Source organism: Cyanistes caeruleus, unplaced genomic scaffold (assembly GCF_971803275.1).
Source record: "Cyanistes caeruleus unplaced genomic scaffold, bCyaCae1.hap1.1 HAP1_SCAFFOLD_106, whole genome shotgun sequence".
Classification (NCBI taxonomy): Eukaryota; Metazoa; Chordata; class Aves; order Passeriformes; family Paridae; genus Cyanistes; species Cyanistes caeruleus.
The window spans coordinates 435,477-450,015 of NW_028255907.1; the positions used below are offsets into that span (position 1 = coordinate 435,477).

The 14,539-nt window shown below is 40.4% G+C and overlaps 1 protein-coding gene across 1 annotated transcript in view; it reads right to left on the minus strand.

Moving 5' to 3' along the window:
- The window catches only part of LOC147646239 (serine/threonine-protein kinase PAK 3-like), a 578,286-nt gene that overhangs the window by 143,930 nt on the left and 419,817 nt on the right, over nucleotides 1-14,539 (minus strand). The window lies entirely within an intron of this gene.

Here is a 14,539-nt window from a genome sequence, read left to right on the forward strand (position 1 = left end):
ATCATGACTATTATTCCTTAGCAGCCATCTGAACATTTATACTATTGGCTATCCAGGCTCACACTATTCTAACCCAATAGGAAAAACAGCACAAAAGTGATGTACACTTGTAATAAATGTTTCCAGATATACCACCCCTGGGGACCGTGCATCGTTCATGCGCTGCAGTGCCCCAAGCACCCACATCCTGCCCCACAACTGAGCTCTGAGGTGGGACTAAACCAAAGGAAATTGGGATTTTGGCCACTGATGCTTCTGACTAAACCCAGGAATGCCTGTTCCTGTGCCAAAGGAACTGCACAGCCATCAGCCTGCTGCAGCACTGCTGGGGCATCTCAAAGAAGCATGTGGGCCTGTGCCTCACCCCTGGAGCCCCCTGGGCACATTTGTGAGCCACAGAGATGAGGCTGCAATGGTCATAAGGAAAGAGAAGAAGAAAGTCACAGAAGAATGGGGGAAGATGTAGGAGATGGTGGGAGGAGGAAGCCAGAGGGACCAAATGGGTAACTTTCATCCAAATTGGGAGCTATGAGGCAGGGACCCAAGAGATGTGGAATAGAGACCCCATCACCTGTGACTTCCTTTCTCAGCTGAAAAGAAAAAGAATAGAGAAATAGCTGGGTTTTAGCTGTGTGTCTAGATATGAAGCCACGTTACATTTTTGAATGGCTCCACACAAGTTCTTCAAGTTTTCTCCAAGCCTGCAGGTTCCCCTGCCCCAGGACCACCAGTGGCCAGTTTTGTTGGTTTTGCATGGGTTAAATTTTGGTGAGGAGGGAAGAAGCCAGCCATGGGAATGCTATTTCTGCTAAAAGGAGCTGCTAAAAGCTTTTTCCATGCCTGGCAAAACCAATCACTGGCTGGCTCTGAGAACAGGCCCATTGCTAAGGCAATTAGAAAAGCTGGAAACACTTTGATGACAACAGATTTAAGAGAGGAAAGAAACGTGGGAAGCTCTCTTTCTTTCTGCCCTCCGAGGGGTGGGGAGGGGGCACCGAACCCCTTCCCAGCAGGCCAGCTGTGGTGGTTTGGCATTTTAGAGATAAAAGCAGAAAACACCCACAGAAGTGATTTCTCTGAGAGCGGCTGCTGGGAGTTTCTCTCTGCTTGAGATCAGGCCAAGAGCTGGCCAGTTCTGAGAACTGACAGCATTTTGCAGCACTGAAAAGTGAGATCACCTTTGTCAATAGCACCTTTTAAAAGCTCCAGCTGGGGAAGTTGTCTCTTTTTGTTTGCAGCCTGGAAAGGTATTGGAGCTGTGGTGTGGCTGGCCCCGCTCCCTGCGGCCTGTGTGGCCTGGGGGGGCTGGGCTGGAGCCCAGTGGCTCTGGGCTGGGGGGATGGAGACTGCGGGACTTGCCCCGGCCCCAGGCCAGGCCGGGCTCTGCTGTGGCCCCTCCCGGGAAGCCCTCCCAGTCCCATTCCAGTGGGGTGGCTGAAGCCCTCCCCAGGGGGACCCCGGCCCTAAGCTGGGCCGGGCCACGGCTGCTGACATCTCGCCCATCCCCGCCATGGCCTGCACAGACGGCTCCAAGCTGGAAACCGTCCCCTGCCTTCCAGGGGCTGCTGAGCTGAAATCCCACACCAGGAATGCCTGCCACACCTTGGGCCACATTTAACCCTTTCACTACACAGATGAGACCTGCAGACTTCATCCCCTCTCCAGAGAGCGCAAAGTGGGAGCGATCGACACGCAAAAGACAACATCAAACATCAAGGTCAGTACGACGAAGAGTCAAGCCTCAGGTGGAAGGAGAATGAGGAGATGCTTTAATGAGCTGAAATAGTCTTTTGCTAGGGCCATGGAGATGGACAATAACATTCTGAAAAATAACTCCTTTCATTAATGAAAGAGTATTGGGGGGAATGAAGGATTCAAAGTGTAAATCTGAGCAAAGGTATCCATTGATGAAGCCAAGCAGGTGGTGGAGTATCTGTGATCCCATGAGATGCGTGAACAGAGAGAGAGAGATGAGAGCTGATGAAGATCCTTTGTCCCCAGGGAGAGAAGAAGAAAACTTCTGTCCCCAGAGATGATCACCAAGACAGATGAAGAGAGTAACTCTTGAATCTTTAAAATAATACCCCTTGAGTTCATGGCCCGTGAACACACCTCAGAGTGGTGTGGAAATGGGAGGAAGGCATGATGGCAGAGTTTTGCCCTGGGTGGCTGCTATTCATGGAAAGGAAAAAGCACAAGAAAAGTCTTTTCTTGTGGACAACTCTCCATGGAATAACAAGAGAAAACTCCTCTCCCTACAGATACTGATGAAAAGACTATCGTTGGTACTGCATTAACATCCCAAGTTTTGTCCCTACACTGTCAGTTGAGAAAGGAAAAAGTTGGTTGGGGAGAGAAAAGGTTTCTGGAGGTTTTATTCTGGTTTCTTATTTCTTATAGTCCTGTTAATAAAGTTTCTTTATTCCTTCTAACTTTTAAGCCTGGTTTTCCCTTCTCCTAATCCATATCTCACAGTGAGAAATGAGTAAGTGCCCTGGAGATTTCAGCCAGCGCTAAACCCACCACATTATTTAGTGCATTAGCCAAAAAATCAAATTAGCGAATCTCAGCCACTGCACCAGGCTGAAACTGAGGATCCCCAGCCAAGCTCAGAGGGAGGAGAACACAGCATTTGTGGGATCCTTTCCAGTCTGACTTGCTTTAGCTGGAGCCTGGGGGAGGAGAGAGCAGGAGAAGGGTTGGCTGAGTCCTCTCCCTTCTGCCTTGCCCTTCTCTGCTGGATCCTCAGTTCATCCCACACACACCCCAAGACTCCATCCCCATCCTGCTGGTGCTGACGGGATTAAAGGAGATAAAGAGGAGATTAAAAAGATAGAGAGGAGAGAAAAAGAGAAGTTTAAATGCAATTTAAATATGAAAGAAATACCTATGTTAGTGACTGCTGAGAGTTCCAAGGGAGCTGAAGGGTTTGGGAAGGGCCAGGAGCCCGTGAAGGGCTCAGGAGCTGCTGCTGCTGGGAGGGAGGAAATGCACCAATGGCTCCCAGCAGAGTCTGTGCTTTGAGGCTCTTTCCCAAACAGCTGCAGGAGGGAAAGCAGCTGAGTTTGGAGGAAGAGTTTTCTGCTGAGGTTTCCTGTTTGGAGCTGTCACAAGCTTGAGCTGCTCAAGGGAAACGCGGCTCTGCTTCCAGCAGGGCCCAACTGCCCGGGAGCACAACTTGGTTCCCTGGCCCTGAGCCAACGGGCAGCAGCAGCTTCTGTTCCCTCCTGGCTCTTGTGTCATTTCCAGCAGCACAAGACACACCAAGAAAAGCTCCTCCAGAACATGCCATGAGAAACACAACCTGATTTCATGGCATGCAGGAGCTCTGACAGTCCCACGGGCTCAGGTTTGTTGGTCAGTGAACAGAGCAGGGAAAAGCACAGACACATTCCCTGCACAGGGAATTCACAGGAGGAAAGTGCAGCGCCGGAGGATGTGCTTGGTTACAACGTTCCCACGGCAGTTTTGGGGATAAAATCGTCAGCAGAGAGAAAAGAAAAAGTCCTACCAAGGGTGGGCTGGGGAGGGCTGGTGCTTCCCGGGAGGCTCCCGAAGCTCAACAGTGTGGAAGAGTGGCTAGCTAACAAAGGTCGTGTTCCCATGCAGCAATTAGCTGAGAAAGAATTAAACAACAGTAGAGTGTAGTTGGTATGAGATGTTGCAATGTCAGAAAGACCTTAGTGATAACTGTGAACTGAGAACAGGACACTGTGATCAGAAGAATGTGGATTCAGCACAGATGAACAACCACAAGAATGTGGAACTAGGTGGAGTTGTCCTTAAACGAAATACCCAATAATGAGCTTGCTTTTGCACTATGTAGGAGCCTAATTATTGATGTTATATAGGGAGTTTGGAGTTGCCAATAAAGGAGACTTACTGATCATTCATATTGAGTGCTGCTTGTCTCCCGCCGAACTCATCAAATGGCGCCCAAACAAATGGGACCCTTGGGACCTTTGGGACCTTTGGGACATTAAAAAGCGAAGGCCACGGGAGTCGGTGACAGGGGACGCAGCAAGGACGGCGAAAAGCAACGGTGCCGCGCCCCAGGCGACCTCAGAGGAGAGTCCTGGCCGTAACGTGCTGCCAAACCTTGTAGGGCTGCAACAGCGCTGACGGTAAGATGGAAAGGCAAGCAGCACATGATTTATTTACCTGCTTTTTAGAAAAGCCACAGCTTAAGGGTTTTGATTTGCGCAAGGAGCTCCCTGGACTTCTTGCTTACGGGTATGCTCATTCCTTTACCTCCCACTGCTGGGCAAACACTCCTATCTATGCTGCCCATGGAAAGAGGGAGGGAGAGTCAGAGAGAAGGAAATAATGAGAAAGAAATTCCAGAGCAAACACTGAAACAACGAACAGAATCTGTTCAGTTACGGCAGGATGTGATATATCCTGAACTATTTTCTTCACTTATGGAGTCACTCTTAACACTACAATCTTATTTAAGTTCCAACTTTGCTACCCTGGAAGAAAAGAATCCAAATTTAGATTGGTTTCCACCCGAACCAGGGGGACATGGGGGAGCACTGAGGTGTGCGCAGAGAGCGGGGGCACCCCCGGGGCAGAAGCAGTGCAGAAAAAGTTCCAAGGCCACACTGAACAATTACAGAAACAGCTGAGCAGGAACAGGTGGCTCAGACAGCTTCAAAAAGTGACAAAATAGCCAAAAAATCACAAACTATATGGTATCTAGTTTGAAATTCATCACTGTAATTAGAAGTTGATAAGCTGCAATGGTCACCGTTGTTAGCACCTGGCCGTGAGAGACTTTTTGTGTAACATTGCCTGCTTTTGTAAAAATTGTGCCCCTTTTTTCCTCTATCAGTGAACAAGAGAGATTGAGAGAAACAACTGTATGTGTTAAAGTTAACTTTGTGAGGTTTTTGGGGTTTTTTCCTGCGAGAGTATGTGGAGAATGTGAAGAAAGACAACAGCAGCAGAGAGCAGCAGCAGGACAGGCAGTCCACCCCCCCCCCCTCCCTCTCTAAGAAAAAGCACTGGGATAGTACCCAGTTTGTTAAAAAGTCATGGTTCATGGGTTTTTTAAATGTTTTTATATACCCTTTTAGAGTTAATTTTGTGGTTTAAGTAATAATGAATTTATGCAATTGGAGTTTTTTAGAGTTTTCCTGGAGAAATTATTGTGAATCTTTGAAAGTTTAAATAGGTCCCTTTTCAAAAAAAAGGTGTTTAAGGTGAATATTAAAGAAGTTACCCTGCAATAATTAGTTTTAAAACCTAAGGTTAAATATGGTATGATTTACAGCTTCTAAGAAAACCTTCCATTAATCTTATCTACAAAAGCGATTTGCGGTTTAAAAAATAATTAGTTAAGAGAACTTACCTGTACAAGACAAAGTTAAGTTAAAGTATATATTACCCATTTGCTTGTTTTTTCCACAATTTTAATAAGGTAATTTCAATGTGAGTCCTTTTGTTATATAAAATACATATAACTGCATATATACCAATTTGGATTTTAGATTTTAGTTTAAGAATTAGACTTAATGTTTCTGAAAAGTGCTACAAAAGCTGAATGGCAACTTGCCAAATCCTGTGTTGTTGTGGTTTTTCTCAAGAAAAACTGCACTTTAAAATCCTAACCAATTTGAACATATACTAGGCAAATTCCTGTTTTGAATGAGTATTTTTAGTACCATTTGCAGTTATTGTGAGTTATTCTCAAAGCTAGATGACATAGAATTGTGATGTATTTGTTATGTTTTTATAATCTTTATAGTGAATCCATGTTACTGTTATATTGTGTTTAGAAGGTATATATCAAACTTCTAGTTGCCTCTTTGTAGTAACAGAATAAGATTTAAGGTATGTTTTTATTTAATATAGATTAAGTGTTAATAGAATTAAGCGAAGTCAAGTTTTATTATGTTTAGGCTTGAATGTTTTTAAGTTAAGTTTTCTAACTTAGATATTCTTTTAAGGTTAAATTTGTTACTTCCTTTTGCCATAAATAATTATTGTTAGGTTTAAATATTGTTTAATTTAAATTGTTTTATGTCTTATTGGAGACACTTGTCTAAACTGCAAAGTATAGTTATTTTCCTAGAGAGATGAAGATAGCCACAACTGAAACAGCTGTGACAGAACACTGATGAACACCTGCTTGTGGATAGAAGGGAATGCAGTCTGTGACACCCTTGACTTCATCGGGAGTTCTATTGGTTGTTGCAATCTCTGCAGTTTTTGTTTGTTATAGCTTTCTTATTTTTCAGTGTTTCCAGAATTTTAAGAAGATGTACCATTGCTGAGGATCAGCTGCCATGGGAGAGGCTTCAGATTAAACCAACTGCTGCATGGTTTAATTGGTCTGGTACCTGAGGCTTCTGATCATTTGATTTGTACAAATGTATTTTAACAGTTTGCTGTGCTGTGAGCATCTCCTAGCTGCTGCTATTGAGAACCTTGTTTTAGAAATGAGTTAAGAGGCATCTTTCCAGTTTAAAGCCAGGCCCTGGCCAAGCCTTGACTTTACCTGGACAGAATGTTTGCCAGCAGATCCAGATGTTTTCTGTCCCAAATCAGTATTTGAGTCACTTTTTGACTCAGCAATTTGACCCTATTAATATGACAGCTGGATCAATTTTGAAGTGGGCTTGGAGAATCATTTCCGGAGGTGGTGATCCAATCCTTCACTGATGATTTTTTGTTTCTGTTGATTTGCTAACTATGGGATGCTGGTGCAGTGTTTTAGTAATTAACAGTAGTTTTATATTACATATCTTATTAATAATGTTTATGATTTAATTGATTTTTAACTGCTCTAGGTTCTTACTAATTGTATATAGTTTTGTGTTAATGTTGATGTGTATAACAGAAGTACATCTCGTTTTTTGGTTTTTTTTAAAAAAATGGGGGAAATTGATGCCCTAAAAGCATTTGATTAGTGTAATTCATTAACTTCAAGGGGAGAAGTGTCTGTGTTTTGTTGACAGGTTCAAGAAGGTCACCTGTTCATCTGACCAGACTGTCTGCCTCTGAACACACGAGATCCAGTGAACAGAGATGTCACCACACAGCCTTGGTACTCCAGACATGGATCAGAAGTGGAGCTGTCAGGACACAGTTGTGTCTGAGCACTACACAGACAGTTGCCAACAGAAATTTTATGTTGTTATTATGATGTTGTGTCTCTACCAATTTTTCAGTTATCCTTTGTTTTAAGATTTAGAAGGATGTGAAGAACAACGTGAACATCAAAGCCGTCAGTCACCGATCAGCTGCCAGCTGACATCACGGGAGCAGTGAACGTTCCAAGACTGAATTGTGTTAAATCATAGTCTGTTTGTGAAGGAAATTCTGTAGAAGATCTAAGAAAAGTGTAGAGACTCCATCTAACTGTATATAAAGCAAATTGTAGTTGTGTGTTTACCCTTTCAGCAAATTGCTTTCACACTTAGACTACATATATACCAGAGCACGTGTGTTAAAAGTAGTTAGGTAATAGTTTAAGATAAAGAGTTTAGCCTGTATGGCAATTGTTATATTAGTATAAAGTATAAGCATTTCCCCCTTCAAGAGCTAGTGAAATGAAATGAGCTTTGAAAGTTCATTTAACATTAAAGTTTAGCTGTGAGTTTGCAAGTTTGGTGTCATTTACATGGAACAAACTGCTTATGGTAATTGTGTTGTGTATAGTCCCGACCAACTGTCTGCTAACTAACATCCAAAAGTGACAGAACATATGGGTCACTCTGGCACACTGAACTGGCCAAAGGTCAATGTGTGTGAGCCTAGCCACACCTGGAGATCCTTTTCACACCTGTCTCATAGGAGTCCCTGAATGGGATCCTCAAGCATTTAAAGGTTTAATTAGTAATGAGACTCGACTGAATGGATTGGCAATGTTGCAAGAGTGCAGTTGCACTGTTGGCTTCACATTAAGACAACTTGAAGCCTGTTGGCAAGCAAAATTAACAAAGTTCTCAATGTTACCATAGGGCCCCTCAGAAGAATTAGATTTGTTAGGTTCCACCAATACCTCAGGTGGATGGATAATGTTTGAACCCCCAACAGAAGCCATTCTAACAAAGTAATGCAGCACTGGGCTGCAGACAACCCTATAGCTGATCTCGTTACTACACAGAGTAAAGCCTTTATTAGTGGTGCAATCTCACAGGACAATTACCAAAGCGATTACTTAGTTCCATATTCCTAATTTGTGGAGATAGAGCATGGAATTAGATTCCTGCTAATCCACATAGAAGACCCTGTTATCTTGGGAAACTTACTTTGTTTCCATCCAAGCTTACATCAGTTGTAGAATGTAGCTGATAAAATAAAAAACATCAGTCAAAGTGAAGCCTGAATGAATTAAAGCTTAGCAACTCTAAAAAGGCTCGCTTGTTAGACTAAGAAAGATTGAACTTAATATGCATGATGTTAAGTGAACTTTCAGCCGATGTGAGTAGTTTATGTCTTGCAGTATTACAAAATCGAGCCACAATTGACTTTTTGCTCTTAGCACAAGGACATGGTTGTGGGGAGTTTGAAGGCATGTGCTGCCTGAATCTTACTGATCATTCAGTTTCCATCCATGGGCAACTGCAACAGCTACAGGATGGGTTACATGCCCTGAAAGAAGATAGTGACCCCACTGGAAGTTGGTTCTCCAGCTGGGGCATCACTGGATGGTTGAGGTCTCTTGTGCTGGAGGGGGGACGGACTTTACTTATAATGTTAATTGGGATGCAAGTCTAAGTTGTGTGTTATCTTGGCTTCATGAAACTATAGAATGAGTCACATCCAAAGCCTGGTTTGTGCAAAAAGTGAAAGGGGGAATTGTTGCTATATTTTATATATTAGTAAAGGTCTGTCTGCACAAACCAGTCTTTGAAATAAGTCGTGATATTAAAGGCTAAAGTCCTTGAAACCCTCCTGCAGAAGAGAGAGTAAAGCAAAACAAAATCCTTGTGTACAGGAGAAAAAATGTAAACCTGTGTGTGTTAGCCAATAGTAACTTGCTCTGCCCGCAGGCCCTGTAGAACCCTATAAAAGGTGTGCTAAAGATAGAAATAAACGGCGTTCATGTTTCCTTCTGTGAAGAGCGGTGGGTTGCTGGCGGTCCTCCAATAAAGTTCTACAAATGAAACATAACAAATGTCATTGGGGTGCAGAGGCATTGGTGAAATTGATGAAACAAAAATTAATCTCGGTACGGATGCTAACAATGGCAAAATCAGTAATGTCAAAATGTGAAATCTGCTTAAAAAACAACTCAGTGACTAGACACAGGCATAGCTAGGGAAGATTAGGATAGGAACAGAATCAGGATGACACTTGGCAAGAAGCCTCTAGTAGAGTGAAATTTGGGTGGACCCTAGAGTCTTTGATTGGTCCTATAGCAAACTGTCAGAAGAGAGAAATGTTGTACAAACTTACAGGTCCGGTAGATAAATTAGCAAGAGTGACCTGAGAAAGATTTAAAGAACTAAACGTACAATTACAATTTACTACTCCTGAAAGAGCATGGAGTGTGTGAGTTTTTTAAAGGGACGGATTGATCATTGCTGCATCCACACCGCAAATGTAACTGCACATGTAGAATATGACATCAATGAATCAATGAATTGCAACAAATAGAGCACGAAGCACAGGAAGAGCAAAAGGATTTGTCTACAAGTTGGTTCGGCAAAATCTTCAAAGGGTTAGGGTGGAATGTGAGTTCATGGATTAAATCTATCATTGAGAGTGTGATCATCTTACTAACTGTATTCTTAGCAATTTGTTTAGTTGACAGCATCTTCAAGGGAGAAATACAGAAGAAAACGTCCTGGAACCAGAAAATAATAAAGGCACTGATGTGAGATCCACCCCCACCATCTTCTGGTTCTCCAGTTCGTGACAACATCCCGGACAACGCTTACATCAATCAAGGATTCGAAGAACATCAAGTATAAACTCAGAAACAAAGGACTGTATCAAGTGAAAACATTTGCACTTCTAGTGAACTGAAAATGCTTTCAAAGGGGGGAATGATAGTAAAAGGCTTTGAAATCATAGAAAATTTGGGGACTTAGAAAGAAAGTTAGGTTTGGCAAGCCTGGGAAAAGTAGGCCCTGGGAAATGTTAGGCCTTGTGCTTGCTAAAGATCAGGTGAAACTGCACCTGTGTAGTCAGTAGATGATAAATGATACAATTGTTAGATGTGATTAGATATAATTATTGTTTAAAGAACATGAGGAACAATGTTAGGGGGCTGGGGGGGATCACGAGAAATCCATGCTTGGGTAACATCAATGTATACAATAGAACAATGTAAGTTTAACAATTAATATGTAAGTTATATAATGATAGAGTACAAAAACATGTTCAACTCAAAACCAAGTCGGGTCAGATTTGGGTATGTGTACCCATAAATCCCAAATCTCTACAATAAAGCACCTTCATATAATCATTCCGTGATTGTCTGTGTTCTTGAACGATAACAATTTCATCAGATTTTACTGGAATTTTGTGGGATATTCTGTAAAATTTTGTGGGATATTGGGGAGATTTAGGGAATTTTGTGGAAATTTTTCTGGAATCTTGTGTATTTTTTTAGAATTTTGTGCAACTTTGTGGTGATTTTGTGGGATGTTTCAGGAATTTGGTGACATTTTTAGGAATTTTGTGGAATTTTTGTGGAATTTGGTCAGGTTTTGAGAAGTTTTAAAGAATTTTGTGTGAGTTTTCTGCCATTTTATGGAATTTTTCTGGAATGTTGTGGGATATTGATAAGAATTGAAAAATGTTGAAGGATATTTCTGGAATTGTGTGGAAATTGGAGGAGATTTTATGGGATGTTTCTGGAATTTGGTGACAAGTTTAAGAATTTTGTGGAATTTTTGTGGAAATTTTTGGAATTATGAGGATACTTGAAGAATTTTGTGGGATTTTTCTTAGATTGTGCGGAAATTTGTGGAGATTTTGTGGGATGTTTCTGGAATTTGGTAGGGTTTTGAGAAGTTTTAGGGAATTTGGTGGGAGTTTTCTGCCATTTTGTGGGATTGTTCCTTAAATTTTGTGGGCTGTTTCTGGAATTACGTGGGGGTTTTGTGGAATTTTGAGGGATATTGAGGAGACAAGAAGAATTTTGAGTCAATTATCTTAGATTCTGTGGAACTTGGTAAAGATTTTGTGGGATATTTCAAATATTTGATATGGTTTTGAGAAGATTTAAGGATTTTTTTGTGACTTTTCTGCAATTTTGTGGGATTTGGCTGCAATTTTGTGGGATTTTTTCTGAATGTTGTGGGATTTTTCTGGAATTTTGAGGGATATTGAGGAGACTTGAAGAATTTTGAAGGATATTTCTGGAATTGTGTGGAAATTGGAGGAGATTTTATGGGATGTTTCTGGAATTTGGTGACATTTTTAAGAATTTTGTGGAATTTTTGTGGAATTTTGTGGAATTATGAGGAGACTTGAAGAATTTTTTTGGATTTTTCTTAGATTGTGTGGAAATTTGTGGAGATTTTGTGGGATTGTTCCTTGAATTTTTTTGTGTATAGAGACGATTTAGGGAATTTTGTGGAAGTTTATTGCCATTTTGTTGGATTGTTCCTTAAATTTTGTGGGATATTTCTGGAATTACATGGGGGTTTTGTGGAATTTTGAGGGCTATTGATGAGACTTGAAGAATTTTGAAGGATATTTGTGGAATTTTGTGGGAATTGGAGGTGATTTTTTGGGATGTTTCTGGAATTTGGTGACATTTTTAAGAATTTTGTGGAATTTTTGTGGAATTTTGAGGGATTCTGAGGAGACTTGAAGAATTTTGTGGAATTTTCTTAGATTGTGTGGAAATTTGTGGAGATTTTGTAGGATGTTTCAGGAATCTGGTAGGGTTTTGAGAAGGTGTAGGGAATTTGGTGGGAGTTTTCTGCCATTTTATGGGGTTTTCCTTTAATTTTGTGGGATATTGAGGAGATTTTGTGGGATGTTTCAGGAATTTGGTGACATTTTTAAGAATTTTGTGGAATTTTTGTGGAATTCTGTAAGATTCTGAGGAGACTTGAAGAATTTTGTGGGATCTTCTCAGATTGTGTGGAAATTTGTGGAGATTTTGTGGGATGTTTCAGGAATTTGGTAGGGTTTTGAGAAGTTTTAGGGAATTTGGTGGGACTTTTCTGCCATTTTGTGGGATTGTTCCTTAAATTTTGTGGGCAGTTTCTGGAATTACGTGGGGGTTTTGTGGAATTTTGAGAGATATTGAGGAGACAAGAAGAATTTTGAGTCAATTATCTTAGATTCTGTGGAATTTGGTAAATATTTTGTGGGATATTTCAAATATTTGATATGGTTTTGAGAAGATTTAAGGATATTTTTGTGACTTTTCTGCAATTTTGCGGGATTTGGCTGCAATTTTGTGGGATTTTTTCTGAATGTTGTGGGATTTTTCTGGAATGTTGTGGGATATTGAGGAGACTTGAAGAATTTTGAAGGATATTTCTGGAATTGTGTGGAAATCGGACGAAATTTTATGGGATGTTTCTGGAATTTGGTGACATTTTTAAGAATTTTGTGGAATTTTTGTGGAATTTTGTGGAATTATGAGGAGACTTGAAGAATTTTTTTTGATTTTTCTTAGATTGTGTGGAAATTTGTGGAGATTTTGTGGGATTGTTCCTTGAATTTTTTTGTGTATAGAGACGATTTAGGGAATTTTGTGGAAGTTTATTGCCATTTTGTTGGATTGTTCCTTAAATTTTGTGGGATATTTCTGGAATTACATGGGGGTTTTGTGGAATTTTGAGGGCTATTGATGAGACTTGAAGAATTTTGAAGGATATTTGTGGAATTTTGTGAGAATTGGAGGTGATTTTTTGGGATGTTTCTGGAATTTGGTGACATTTTTAAGAATTTTGTGGAATTTTTGTGGAATTTTGAGGGATTCTGAGGAGACTTGAAGAATTTTGTGGAATTTTCTTAGATTGTGTGGAAATTTGTGGAGATTTTGTAGGATGTTTCAGGAATCTGGTAGGGTTTTGAGAAAGTGTAGGGAATTTGGTGGGAGTTTTCTGCCATTTTATGGGGTTTTCCTTTAATTTTGTGGGATATTGAGGAGATTTTGTGGGATGTTTCAGGAATTTGGTGACATTTTTAAGAATTTTGTGGAATTTTTGTGGAATTCTGTAAGATTCTGAGGAGACTTGAAGAATTTTGTGGGATCTTCTCAGATTGTGTGGAAATTTGTGGAGATTTTGTGGGATGTTTCAGGAATTTGGTAGGGTTTTGAGAAGTTTTAGGGAATTTGGTGGGACTTTTCTGCCATTTTGTGGGATTGTTCCTTAAATTTTGTGGGCAGTTTCTGGAATTACGTGGGGGTTTTGTGGAATTTTGAGAGATATTGAGGAGACAAGAAGAATTTTGAGTCAATTATCTTAGATTCTGTGGAATTTGGTAAATATTTTGTGGGATATTTCAAATATTTGATATGGTTTTGAGAAGATTTAAGGATATTTTTGTGACTTTTCTGCAATTTTGCGGGATTTGGCTGCAATTTTGTGGGATTTTTTCTGAATGTTGTGGGATTTTTCTGGAATGTTGTGGGATATTGAGGAGACTTGAAGAATTTTGAAGGATATTTCTGGAATTGTGTGGAAATCGGACGAAATTTTATGGGATGTTTCTGGAATTTGGTGACATTTTTAAGAATTTTGTGGAATTTTTGTGGAATTTTGTGGAATTATGAGGAGACTTGAAGAATTTTTTTTGATTTTTCTTAGATTGTGTGGAAATTTGTGGAGATTTTGTGGGATTGTTCCTTGAATTTTTTTGTGTATAGAGACGATTTAGGGAATTTTGTGGAAGTTTATTGCCATTTTGTTGGATTGTTCCTTAAATTTTGTGGGATATTTCTGGAATTACATGGGGGTTTTGTGGAATTTTGAGGGCTATTGATGAGACTTGAAGAATTTTGAAGGATATTTGTGGAATTTTGTGGGAATTGGAGGTGATTTTTTGGGATGTTTCTGGAATTTGGTGACATTTTTAAGAATTTTGTGGAATTTTTGTGGAATTTTTTGGGATTCTGAGGAGACTTGAAGAATTTTGTGGAATTTTCTTAGATTGTGTGGAAATTTGTGGAGATTTTGTGGGATGTTTCTGGAATCTGGTAGGGTTTTGAGAAGGTGTAGGGAATTTGGTGGGAGTTTTCTGCCATTTTATGGGGTTTTCCTTTAATTTTGTGGGATATTGAGGAGATTTTGTGGGATGTTTCAGGAATTTGGTGACATTTTTAAGAATTTTGTGGAATTTTTGTGGAATTCTGTAAGATTCTGAGGAGACTTGAAGAATTTTGTGGGATCTTCTCAGATTGTGTGGAAATTTGTGGAGATTTTGTGGGATGTTTCAGGAATTTGGTAGGGTTTTGAGAAGTTTTAGGGAATTTGGTGGGAGTTTTCTGCCATTTTGTGGGATTGTTCCTTAAATTTTGTGGGCTGTTTCTGGAATTACGTGGGGGTTTTGTGGAATTTTGAGAGATATTGAGGAGACAATAAGAATTTTGAGTCAATTATCTTAGATTCTG